The sequence below is a fragment of the Condylura cristata genome, unplaced genomic scaffold, assembly GCF_000260355.1.
Source record: "Condylura cristata isolate star-nosed mole 26May11 unplaced genomic scaffold, ConCri1.0 scaffold00022, whole genome shotgun sequence".
Lineage (NCBI taxonomy): Eukaryota > Metazoa > Chordata > Mammalia > Eulipotyphla > Talpidae > Condylura > Condylura cristata.
Window position 1 is genome coordinate 25939458 of NW_004567123.1, and position 13261 is coordinate 25952718.

Genomic DNA, 13261 nt, shown 5'->3' on the forward strand with positions numbered 1-13261 from the left:
CTTGGTTTTGTTTTTGTTTTAAAACTGAACAGCAGGATCACAGAACCTGCAGGTTTGCTGCCTGCTCAGCAGGACAGAGAGAGCAGAGGGAGGAAGATGAAAGCGAAGCCGACCAGAAGAAAGGGAAACACGAAGGCTTATTGCAAGGGGGAGGAGACTTGGCTGAAGCCATTGAGGTGGGCGGAGGATGCTTCCCGATGCGTGTGCAGTTTCCAGTGTCCAGATGGTGTCGTTTGCCCTGCAAAACAAGTAACAGACAGTATGATTTGGATGCTCAGAAATAAACGAGTGAGTAAGTCATTGGGATGTGATGCCTGAGGCCATTCAGCAGAAGACTATCACCCTATTTGGAAACCACTGCCCTGCCTCATGGCTGGCCTTCACTTCATTTGAATACTCTATTTACACTGCTACCAGCTATATTGACACAACTAGAACTTCCACCTGCTTGTAATTTACTTAAGGCACATAGTGTATTTACATGGTATAGATCAGGGTGGAAAAACTGGTCAAACCAGTCTGGGACTGGACCTAAGTGGAAACACATATGGAATGTTCATCTTGGTTTCCCTAGGCCCACAGCCCTTGTCACAGGCCCTGGCACATAGTAAATCAATCATCATTGTCATCATCATTGTGGTCGTCCTCGTCATGGTCGTCATCATCATCATCATCATCATCATCATCATCATGGCTGATGGAGTGGTTTATGATCTGCTAGGCACTGGTCTAAGAGTTCACCTAAGTCAAGTGACATATCTAGAGCATTATGATCTTCATTTTATGGATGAGGAAATGAAGACTTAGAGAGTTTCTGTCCATTATCTAGACTTAAGCAGCTTGTATGTGCTAGAACCTGGGTGCTAGACAGCATTCAAGCCCAGGCCATCTTGAGGCAAATGTTCCAGTATTGGTTGTTATTCAACATAAAGACTTCTGGTTCAAGATGGCATCTTGAGCAAGTGCAATAAATTAGTAACTTTCTTTCCCAAAGCCCTACTACAACAATAGTGTAGGAGCAGAAATTAAAAAGTTTTAAATCTATAAAGACTAAGGGTGGAAGAGGAGACAATATCCCCAACTAGCGATACAATTGCAGAAGCTGGAAAGTCCGTGGACTAATGGGGACTTTTTTCATAGCAGAAGCCCTCAACTCCCAAAGCTCAGGGACTGGAAAAACTACCAGGTGAGGCTAAGGACTGGACAATTTGTTTAAAATCTAAGATTAGTCAGACTAATTCTCCTCAACCCAGGCAGAAGATGGCAAAAAAAAAAAAAGTGAGGGTAAGAGACGCCTTTGGATACAGAGTTGCCAGATACAGTTGCTGGCAGGGGTCCCCCCTGCAGGAATGCTTGATAAATTTGTATACTGAATGTTGAGACTCCCAACCTTTTCTTTCCTCTCCCACTATGGCTGCTAGATATGCTAGATAGAAGAGTGGGTGACTCTACTCTCTGGGGAATCTGACCAGCCTAAAGATAGATCCAACAAATGGATCTGGAGAGGGGGACAAGTCACCTTATAGTAAATTCACAACCATATTCCCAAACCAAGTGGAAAGAGCTGTGGTCAAATTTTTTATTTGTTGTTGTCGTCAGTGGTGATTTCCTCGTAAGTATAATCAGGCAATCCAGATTTCTAAACCAACACATAATCTAATCATCTAAATAGCACCTAACATCCCCAAGCGTTTGAGAAAAGCGTCCAGTGTGAAAGATAGAGGTTCAAACTGCCCAACAGGTGCACCTTGAAGGAATTCAAAGTGATTTAAAAAGAAAATAAAATTAGACACTGAACCCTGAAAAAAGGGACAGGGTGGTATAAAGGGAAATCAATCAGATTTTTTTTAAAAAAAGGTTCTTGAAAACAGTTATACTAGAAAGGATGAAATTGGTTTTTTATTTTTATTTTTTGGTATTTAGAGCATATTGTTGTATGCTCATCTGTCTTTTACTTGAGAAGTCTGATACCTGTATGATGTTTTATATTTCCTATGAAATTTTACTCAGAAGCATCTAGGATTTTCTCTTTGTCACTAGTGATCTGATACTTTCTAGATCTTTCCATTGTGCCTCTATAGCAAAATCTATAAAGAATGGAGAAATGGAGATGGAAGATTACCTTCTGAATCGTATTAATATACCATTACTGACTTTCTCAAGAACTGGATGCCATGAGCACCCAGGGAGTAACCAAGACTCCGGTTTAATTCCTCTTATATGATCATTCTGAAAGTGTCATATAGCAATTTAGGAACTCACAACTCATCAGGAACAGGGGACAGGAAGATTTTTGCTAGGCCTCAGGTAATATACCACTGCCTAGGCCTTGCTGTGTCCTGGGATGCCAGAGGACTTGTTTCCCTAGCAACAGTAATCATGTGACAGGAACACACAGAGACCCAGAGATGTTGCTAAGCAACTATGCTGCACCTGCTGAGGCTCTGGGCCAGCAGCTTGGGCCACCAAGCCTGTCTTTGAACTTGGAAACTCCCATCAAGGCTGGCAAAAAGGAGGAAGATCTAATTTGGGCAGGGCTCGCTTGCCCTGGGCTTTGTAGGGTGGCAGAGATACAGATGGGGAACATGAGGCAAGGGGCCTGGCTTCCCTGTAGTAAAGGGATGTGGGAAATAATGGCTGGTGTAGGAAGACTGGAGCTGAGAAGAGCAAATCATGCTGGGTTGCTGTGGTTAGCAGGTTTCTGTGTGACCCACCCTGGAGAAAATGCTCATGCATGCATGGGACTCTAGAACCCCGAGGAGGACTGTACCTGGCTCAGAGCCCAACTTCACAGGGCTCCTCAGGGACTCAAACGAAGCCAGGACACCTGGTTCCAAAGAGACCATCTGAGAAACCCTGTCGAAGAAAGCAGAACCCAGGCTCATAATTGATGGACTTGGCGGCGGTCAGGAGAGAAGGTGAACACCCTTGGGAACCAGGCTGCTTTTCAGCCACTGGCTCATGGGAGCTGTCCATGGTTTGGGGTGGCTGCCCTACAGCTTTCTCACTGATCCTCTGCCAGGGCCCAGTTGACCGGGAGGTGGGCAGTAGAGTGAGACGGCTCAGATTTAACTTCAGCTTCCTCTCTCGCAGGGAAAGGACTAAAATTTGTGTTTCAGTTTCTCTATCTGCACAATGGAATTGATAAAAATGACCTCCTTGGGTATCATTGTAAGGATTAAATGAGTTAACCCATGTAAGAGTGATCATCACACTTATTGGCATATAGTAATTGCTCAGTAAAACTATTATCATCATTACTCCCCCACACCCAATTTCTGCCTCTGGTAATTTTCCAGGAGGCAGATTCTATGGCAATGTCTTCACCAGTCTCTGGAGACCCCTAGAGCACATGGAAGAATTCTAGACCTTCTGCTTTTATAGAAGGAAGGAGCATCCCGCCCCCTACCCCCCCGCCCCGGGGAACTTCTTGAGGATTTAATACCTTTGAATATTCTGCTGATTTTGTTTAGTGGATCCTATGTTCCTCCCACCTTTGCTGTTCCAAATACCCCAACGCCTTCACCTTTGTATGACTCATAAAATTAAAAGTGGGGCCCTTCCTGGTGGTGCAGCATGTTGGAGCGCTGCATTGCAAAGCTGAGCCGAGCAGTGGTGGCTTCAGTGCCACATGGAGGTGACCCACATGGCGCGGCAGACCTCTCCTGTCTAGCCCGCTGCCCGCTGCTCCCCTCAGCAGTATACTTTGTCAATTGGCCTGTTCTGCTCCCCACTCTGTTTCTGGTGAATCCTCTCACTGCCCCTACACCCCTGCACCTCTGGCTATCCCCCATTTCTGTATGTATAAGAAAATAAATATTTAAAACAATTAAAAGTGTAGCATGTCACTTCAAGAGGCAGCAAGAGTGTGGATTAAGGAGTTGAGGTCAAATCCCAGCTTCCGCCTAACCATATGATCTTGACAAGTCCATCACCTCTCTAAGCCTCAGTTTTCCTCATTTTTAGTACAGGAAAGGGATAGTACCTAACCTCGAAGGGGGACATGCCAGATGCTTGATAAATCTTAGCAGTATTAACATGTGTTGACAGGCAGGACAGGACCTAGGATTTTTTTTCCTTTCTTTTTGTGAAGCTTAAGGCCTTTATGAGCTGGCTCCAAGCAAGAATGTGAGGACCAGGGCATGAGCGATTGCCACTGGTCCTTCAAAGGGAGAGAGGAATTTGTTAACACACTTTGTGGTTGAAGTGTCCCTAGCTGTACCCTGAGGTGGTGCTAGCAGTCGCTGCAATGGCTGCTTTGTCCTGCTGGGCCCAGGACCCTAACTTTGCACCTATCTGGTTCTGAGGGACTTCCAGCCTGCCTGCTCTAGGTGCATTTCCCCTGCCCCCACTCCAGCCTCCACCCCCTTCTCCCTCTGTCTTCAAGCCCTGGGCAGAGTCTGGTGCCTGCACTTCCTCCTTTCTCAGCTGAGCTTATTCCCCAGATGACCCTACAGCTGCATCTTTCTAAATTTAGCTGGATACTGCATTTGACTCTGATAATTAATTACTCAAATGGAGAAAATTGAATAGTTAACTGGTTCACAGGAAGATAATTAGCTTTTCTGAGCCCCTGTTACAGGCAAATAAAGAGGAGGATTGTTTCTCAATTGCCTTCATTAAAGGGAGTCCCTCTCACCCGGGGGCTCTGCCTCCAGAGGCCGGAGGCGCCTTGTGGGGTTCCTTCATGTACCTGGTGCTTAATCCCCAAATAGGGAGGCAGCTATGACTATGTACCCAGTGTAGGTTCAAGCCCCAGCTCCACCACTGACCACCTGAGTGAACATATGATACCACCCCTCTGGGCCTCACAGGGGTATTATAAGTATTGTGTAAGTAAACGGCTTGATTCTTCCATCTTTTTGGATTTCTTTTTAAAGATTTATTTATTCATACAGAACTGGGGTACAGGCCAGAGATGCGGAGGGTGAGAAGATTCACCAGGGACAGAGTGGGGAGCAGAACAGGCAGATCGACGAAGTACACTGCTGAGGGGAGCAGCGGGCAAGTCAGGAGAGGTCTGCCGTCATGTGGTTGCCTCAGGGGCAGGCGGGAATCGAACTCATGCAGAAGTGGCTTTAGCTTCTCAGTGCTGTGCTTTAACCCGCTGCGCCACCAGGGAGGGCCATCTTTTTGAAGTTTTCATAGATAAAGTTTCTCTTTTAGTTCAGTGTCAACTGACTGGAAACTGTCTTACTGTGTATATCACCGTATCACTGCCACCATCACAGCACTATGTCCCTGCCCCATCATGGAGACAGAACAACTTGTGTTACCTGGTGAAATACAGAGGAACTAAGGGGTTTCAGTTCAATTCAATCAATTAACTATATGTTGGTTTTGTTTTACTTCCTAGTCAATATTGTGACAGTGTAGGATTTCTCCCCTCAGGCGTGGTCACCACAGCTCTCCCACCACCAAAGCACCCACAGTCCTCCATAGTCCCTTGGGCTCTTGCCCACTCCCTTTTCCTCCCTTCTCCCCCTCTTCTGGGTGCCTCATGGATGGTCATCTTTCAAAGGTGATTTTAAAGTTAGTCTTTGTCTGACCCTCTTTTTTTTTTTAAGATTTATTTCTTTATGTGTATAAGAGCGGAAGTACAGGCCAGAGGTGCAGGGGGAGCGGGTTGAGAGGATTCACCAGAGACAGAGTGGGGAGCGAAACAGGCAGATCTACCAAGATACGTTGCTGAGGGGAGCAGCAGGTGAGCAAGGAGAGGTCTGCTGTGCCATGTGTGTCGGCTCCCTGGCCGGGGATCGAACTGGTGCTGCAGTGGCTGCAGACAGCTTCATGGTGCTGCACTTCAACCCCTGGACCACCAGGGAGGCCCCGTCTTTGACCTTTGTTTGGTTTCTCTACATTCCACATATAAGTTGCACCATCTGACTTATTTCTGCTTAACACGATTCATTCCAGCTTCATCCGTGTTGCAGCAAAAGGTTTGAGTTCGTCTTTCTTGATTGCTGAGTAATATTCTAGTAGGTATATATCATGTCTTCTGATTCACTTATCTGTTTTGGGGCACTTAGGTTGTTTCCATAGCGTGGCTACTGTGACCAGTGATGCAAGAAACACACGAGTTCAGGGTTCCTTTTGAATTAGTGTTTTTGTGTTCTTTGAGTTGATACCTAGGAGGGGAATTACCGAGAAGATTTTAAATCTAGATTAAGCCAACCATTATATGCCTAGTGACATAGAGTCTGTAAGGATGGAGGAGACTTGAAGGTCTCCTCAGGCCTAGTTAACATGTCCCTGTGCTCCTGATGTTGGCCCTGCCTTTGGTCACAGGCACTCGAAGTCCCTGTGTGGCCACCCTCTCTCAGCAGCAAGTCCCCACCAACCTTTGCCTAACTGCAGCATTTCATCTCTCAGTCAGTCTCTTGACCTTTTAAAATATCATTTACTCCTCCCAAGTTCAGTCCTCTCCACACTTTTGTCACTCTCTGACACTTGTAGTATTAGAATCTGGACATAGAAGTCAAGGTCATGGGGCCTGGGGCCAGACAGCCTCAGTTTGAATTCAACTTGAGCATCCACTGTATTGCTTACCTTGTGCTTCAATTTCCTTGCTCATAGAGTTCTTTTTCATAGAGTTGTTACATACATGGCAAGTTTTTGGATATTGCCTGGACCTTGTAAATGCTCAGAGCTTAAAACTTTTCTTAAAGCTTGACAACCTTTGTAAGTTGATAAAGTTTATTCAGTTCTGATGTTGCAATAAGACAAAAAGAGGTGACCAGGAATGGAGAGGTGCAGTGTCAGAGGCTTTCACTGGGGGTGAATTCTATGTGCAAAATCTCAGTGACAATGAGATCCTCTCCCCTGGGATGATCAGCTTGTGGTTATTCTCCCATTCTCTAGGTTAGATAACTGTTGTAGCGTTCATTTCTGCTCAAAATCCAACAAGTTGTCCTCTGATTCACTCTCAGCTGATAATTTTGAGAAAAATTATTAAGTGATTGGGAAAGTATTTCAAGAAACTCCCCTCATCACTCTGCTCTCAACCAGGATGTCCATGTGTTTTTCTTCCTCACTGCTGCTGTTAACGAACCGCCTGTGCTCTTTTCCAAGACTGACATCTTACCTATCCCTGGATACCATCTTTTCTTGATTATTCAGGACACCTACCTCGCCAGCAATTTCCCCTCTCTTTCCTGAATCATCAATCTTTCTCACTACTGGATCATTTCCAAAGGCATAAATATGTGCTTTTTATTTCTTCATCCTAGTAAACAAACCAAGCCATCTTGATCTGCCAACGCTCCCAGCTACTACCTTATTGCTTTCCTTCCTTTTTCAGCAAAACTTACTGAAAACAGTTGTTGTTGTAACAATTGCTGACTCCAGTCCTCCCACTTTAAATCTCCTTCACACCCACCACTCTATGAGACTGCATTATCATGAGCACCAGTTGCCTCCATGTTGTTAAATCCAACGGTCAACCCTAAGTTTTCATCTTGCTTGACCATGAGGTACAGGGTTAGCTGCTCACCAGATCTGCTTTCTTCCCGGCAACTAGCTGGATCATATTTCCCAAGCATACTTTGTCATTAGACGTGACCATATGACTCGTTTCTGGCCAGTGGAGTGGGGGTGGGTAGAAGGAATGTGTGCAGCCTCCAAGTCTGGCTCAGGAATGTCCTGTGCTGGAGCTGAGCTCTTCCCCACCTCGCATGGGTCTCTAGACTCTACCGACTAATGACTGTATCAGAGTCTCCTAGTTTCTGGAGGGTTGAATGAATGGGAACTAGCCTGGTGGCAGGGAGGTCAGTGGGTTGGGTGTTTGTTTCCCTGGTTCCCTCTTGTGGGGGGTTTCTTTGGGTGTTTGCCTTTACCAAAGTTTCAGTTTGATTTCTCTCCCCTACATCGTTGTTTCTCTCTTTCAATCCCACCAGCCATCACTTCCTTTTGTCTCTTCAGACTAGGGTTGGAAACCAGTTATCAGTCATCTCAAGGTGAAGGCACCATCCACTGATAGTTTTCACGTTCCTGCTCACACCTTTACAGTGGTGTTTCATTAAACATTTCTCAAATCACCTAAGTTCCTTGACCCATCTCTCTTTCTCTCATCCTGTATTCAATTTGTCAGCAAATTCCATCAGCTCTACTTTTAGAATATTTTAAGAATCTGTAAAGGTCTTATTGCCTCTTATCTTGGCCTCAGGAAATATCAGACTTGGAGCAGGGAGGCATGGGAGTTAAACCATCCTGCTGTATCATTGTCATTATCATTACGACTGGATCCTAGCTCTGAATGTGAGCTCTTCTGAGAACTCTTTCCCAAAACCCATCCAAATCGCCTGGTTTCCTCCTTAGACAATGACCTGTAGACCAGATTCTTTCTGCCAGTCCTGCAGACACAAACGCATCAGGACCTCTTACAGGGGTCACTCAGAAGAACAGCAAAAGCGCCCTTATTATTTGTTGCACTACAGAGAGGGAGAACATGCGGTTTTGACGAGATCTGTACCCCGAGATTTCAAAGGATGAAACCACGGTGAGTTCTGTCTCCCTAGAGCAGACATGACTTTCTCTCCAAGAGCCCCAGAAATAAGCCATTTCTTAGATAAAGATTACACCACACACAGGATGGCTGTTGACACGGGCGGAGCTCAGCTGTGAAGGTGGCTCCCAGCAGAAGCAGGGTGGGCTCGACTGACTCCCAAGAATGTATTTTCAGCAGAAGAATGACAGGATTTGATTTGTAATTCAGGAACATCACTCCTCAAAACAAAACAACTGGGGGAGTTTACTCTGGAAGCTGGTTCAAGAAGGGGCTCAGGGGAACCAGCACGTCTGCAGCGTCCCTCCAGTCGCTGCCTGCCCGGGCAGTGCGAGGAAAGGCAATGCCAGCCAGCACCGAGAAAAATGGACCCTCTCTGCCCTCTGCACCGGGAGCAGCCCTCCTGAATACAAGCTCTAAGCCCCTGCAAATGCACTGGTGCGCTAAGCCATCTCCACCCCCTCCTTGGGCAGGAGCACCTCGCAGTGGCTGAGTTAATCGCAGTCTGCTGTGGCGTTGAAACCACCAGAGACAGTGACAGATGAGAGCCTCGGCGACTTGGCAGCCCGGCGTCCGCTGAACGCGCTTATCCCCAACCGCAGCTTCCAAGGCAGCGCCATTTCAAGGGACATCGACCGGGCAGCCAAATTCACCCGGCTGCACCATTAGGGGCGCTGGCTCGGGGCTGGCATTGGAACTGTTTGGAGCTGCAGCAGAGGTTACTCCAGGAGCCTCCTCTGAGGCAGCTGCCCTTCTCCTGGCCACCCTGGCCTTGCCCTCTCAGGGGGCTCCTTTGCTGACAGTGGTTTTTCTTCTCTGGAACCATCTCCCGCCTGCCTTAGTTCTTTCACCCAGGTCTCCGCCCTGTACCTCCCCAGGCAGCATGGGGAAAGTGACTGACTCAGAGTTTGACAGGGAAGAGGAATAAATATTTTATTAGGAAGACAAGAAAAAAAAAAGATGGAGAAAATAAGTTCAAGAAATGAATCCAAGCAATAGCGTGCTAGGGGCCTCCCTGATGGCACGAGGGGTTAAGTTGCAGCACTATGAAGCTATCCGCAGCCACTGCAGCACCAGGAGCTCTATCCCTGGCCAGGGAGGTGACCCACAGGGCGCAGCAGACCTGTTCTGTCCTGCCCGCTGCTCCCTCAGCAGTGTACTTCAGTCACGCCACCTGTTCTGCTCCCCACTGTCTCTGCTGAATCTGCTCATCCCCCTCTTCCCCTCCACACTTCTGGCCTATACCCCAGTTCTTGTATGCATCAATAAAAATAAATCTTTAAAAAAGAGAGAGAGAGAGATTCCAGTCCTGAGAGATTACAAGAATCAGATAATTTGATACGGTATATTGGTGTAAGTATACTAATTCTGTCAGGTAACCAGGCAGCACTCAGAGAGCAGGAGGCAAGTTCTTTATTTACTCCCACCGAGCAGAGAACTTTCTCCAAAGTGAGCCCCCAGTAATTAGTCAAGAACTGTTATTTATTTTCTCAGCAGGGGTACACTTACACACTAAAAAAAAGCTGGAAGCACAGAAGCAGGCCATTCCTAAGCTGTTCTCTGGGGTGCATAAATTAGGTGTGTGGCTTTGAGAATTTTTTTTTTTTAATCAGCTTCCCTGAAACTTTCAGTTGACATTGAGGCTTGGTCTTAACAACTAGCTAATTAACAGGTCACCCTGACTTTTTCCATAGAACTAAACCAAGTTTACCTTGTTCTTAGATGGAAAAGCTTAATACAAAAATTAAAATTTTCTCAAAAATTTTATATCAGTTTGGTGTATTTCTGTTTAGAATCCCAAAGGTTTTGTTTGAATTGGAAAAAGTGATGTTGTATGAAAGAATAAATGCCTGAAAACTCTGAAAGGAAGTGACAGGAGCCTTATGTTACTAGATATTGAATAATAGACTGGGAAAAGCAAATTAAGGTAACAATATTTTACCTCCAAAAATGAAGCTCTAGCTGGTGGGGATATGGAGAAGTGATGCTCTCATACATTGCTGCTGGAAAAGTAAGTGTTGCAGGCTTTCTGGAAAGCAATCTAGTAACATCTATTAAAATTTAAAGTACATCCACCCTTCATCCAGTAGCTTACAAAAACGTCAGCATATGAGAATTTGTATTTGTTGTCTCATTGCTAACATAGAGGGGAAAACTGGAAACAAAATAAATGCCCTCTCATAGAAGAATTTTCGGTACTTTTTAAAAGCCATCAACCACCATGAATTACAGTATGCTAATGGACATGTACAAAATTTCACAAGGTTGTTATCAGCTGAGGAGAACAAAGGGAAAGGGCTTTTTTCCTCTCAAAACAATGAAAACATCTAGATAAAACTTGGATATGTGTTATGTGGCCCTGACTATAATTACATAAGCTTGGAGAAAATATCAGAGGTTATGATGATCGAATTAAACTTACTTGTGAGTGGAGAAAACCAAAAATAAGAGTGGAGTAAATACTTGTTTCCCTTCTGTGTTAAGAACCAGATGTAGGCAATCTGGAGCTGATGTGGTTTCTCTCAAGAAAACTCCTAGAATCCAAGCTCCTTCCAGCTCCTTCCAGCTCCTTCCAGCTCCTTCTGTTCTGTTGTTGGAATGTGACCTTCATCCAGCCTACACGCCCACATCTTCAGACTTCAAGTTCCAAGCAGGAGGATATAGTGAGGGCTTGGAAAAGGAGAAGGATGCCTGTAAATTGATGCTCACGAAAGGTTGTTGTGTTTATTTATTTATGCATACAAGAGCTGGGGTGTAGGCCAGAGGTGTGGTGGTGGTGGAGGTGGGGGAGTGAGAGAGTGGAGAGAGAGAGAGAGGATTCATCAGAGACAGAGTGGGGAGCTGTTCTGCAGCCCGGTAGATTCATCATCAGTTCAGGAAGCTTGAAAGAGAATCTCGGAGCCCTTGGCATCATCTTCACAGGCTAGGAAAATCGAAGGAGCCAGCAGGGAAACTTGGGCACCTCTGTGAATCCCTATCACCCCTCTGATGCTCACCCCTGTACTCCACCACGCGGTCTCTATCTCATGCCTTATGCCCAGTCTCTCAGCTCAGGAGCGCCCACTTACACCCACTTCATACTCCAGGTGTCCTCCATCAGGTGTGGGTATAAGACCACAGGTGTTAATCACTGGCTAATGGTGGGAAGGCAGAAATGTCTGATCACTTCCATTTTTCCCTATAGGAGCAGAACTGGCAGATCTACAAAATACAGAAATACACTGCTGAGGGGAGCTGCTGGCGAGACAGGAGAGGTCTGCTGTGCCCTGTGGATCAGCTCTCTGGCCGGGGATAGAACTCGTGCTGCAGTTCTGCGGACAGCTTCATAGTGCTGGCACTTGACCCCCTGTGCCACCAGGCAGGCCCACAAAAGGTTTTTAGATGTAGTAACAAAACTCTTGCACGGGTCAGAACTTGTCATATGACCCACAGAGAGTGGGGAATACAGGGTTAACTGTGGGCCATGAGCCCGTCTATAATCTCTCAGCCAGCTCTTTTCAAGCAAGTGCTCTTCCAGAGCACCTTTAAGTACCAAACATAATCCCATAGGAAATTTGATTGAACAGATTTGCAAAATAATTTAGGGGAAAATTAATATCTTTCTATATTGAAATGTGGTATATCTTAGAGGGAAACCGGACTTAATCTGGCTTTCTTCTGCCTTCCTGCTGCTAATTACTTTCCTTGCAGGTTCCATTGCCCGCAGGTGATATAGTTTTGGTGCAAAAAGTGCGTGAGAGCACGAGCATGCGCCGAAGCGTGTGAGCACGGGGCGCGTGAGCACGGGGCATGCACACCTATAATTCCGGACACCCGTGTAGAGAGGCCGAGAGCACGAGGGTGCCCACCTGTAAGTACAGGTGCCCAGGCTGGGAGATCATCATGAGATTGAGAGGGAGACCAGAGAGAATGCCAGAAAGGGAGCAGAGAGATCGTAGGGGCTGGGAGTCCGTTGCTGACAGCCTTCTGGCTCCCTGGCCTACCTGCTTGCTCCCACACTTGTCAACATTTTTAGTTTTCTTTTACTCTTTAAAAATATTTTGAAGTTTTCTTCAATCAAGGCATATATTTTTGGCCATGGTCCTATAAGATTTTGACAGTTATTGTTGTTAAGTATGAGCAGAATCTCCTTTTTTTTATATTTACTAACTGCTTACTGCTGACATAATTTGCCTGTGTGTTTCTTATACTGATATTTTTATTTTTTAATGATTTATTTAAGCATACAAACACTGGGGTGTAAGCCAGAGGTGTGGGGTAGAGTGAGAGGATTCATCAGAGACAGAATGGGGAGCAGAACAGGCAAATTGACTAAGTACACTGCTGAGGGGAGCAGCGGGTGAGACAGGAGAGGTCTGCCACGCCATGTGTGTCACCTCCCTGGCTGGGATCGAACTCATGCTTCCGTGGCTGTGGAGAGCTTCATAGTGCTGTGCTTTAACCCATCAAGGAGGGCCATGATCAGTTTTCAAAGAAGAAAATAGTATCTTGAAATAATGATAATTTTCCATTGCTTTTAATATCAATACCTTTTAGTTTTTCTTAGCCACATGGCATTGTGCTCAGAATTCAGAAACATTTTGATAAATGATAATAATAGCAAGCATCCCACTTAATAGAAACACCTAATTTTTAATGTTTTGCCATTAAGTTGCTGCTTGCAACTTCTGATTAAAAAAGAAAAGCATGCTAGGTCCTTCTGTTCTTTGCTTACCATGATCTTTATCATCCTTGTCATTATGGCTGTCATCATTATCT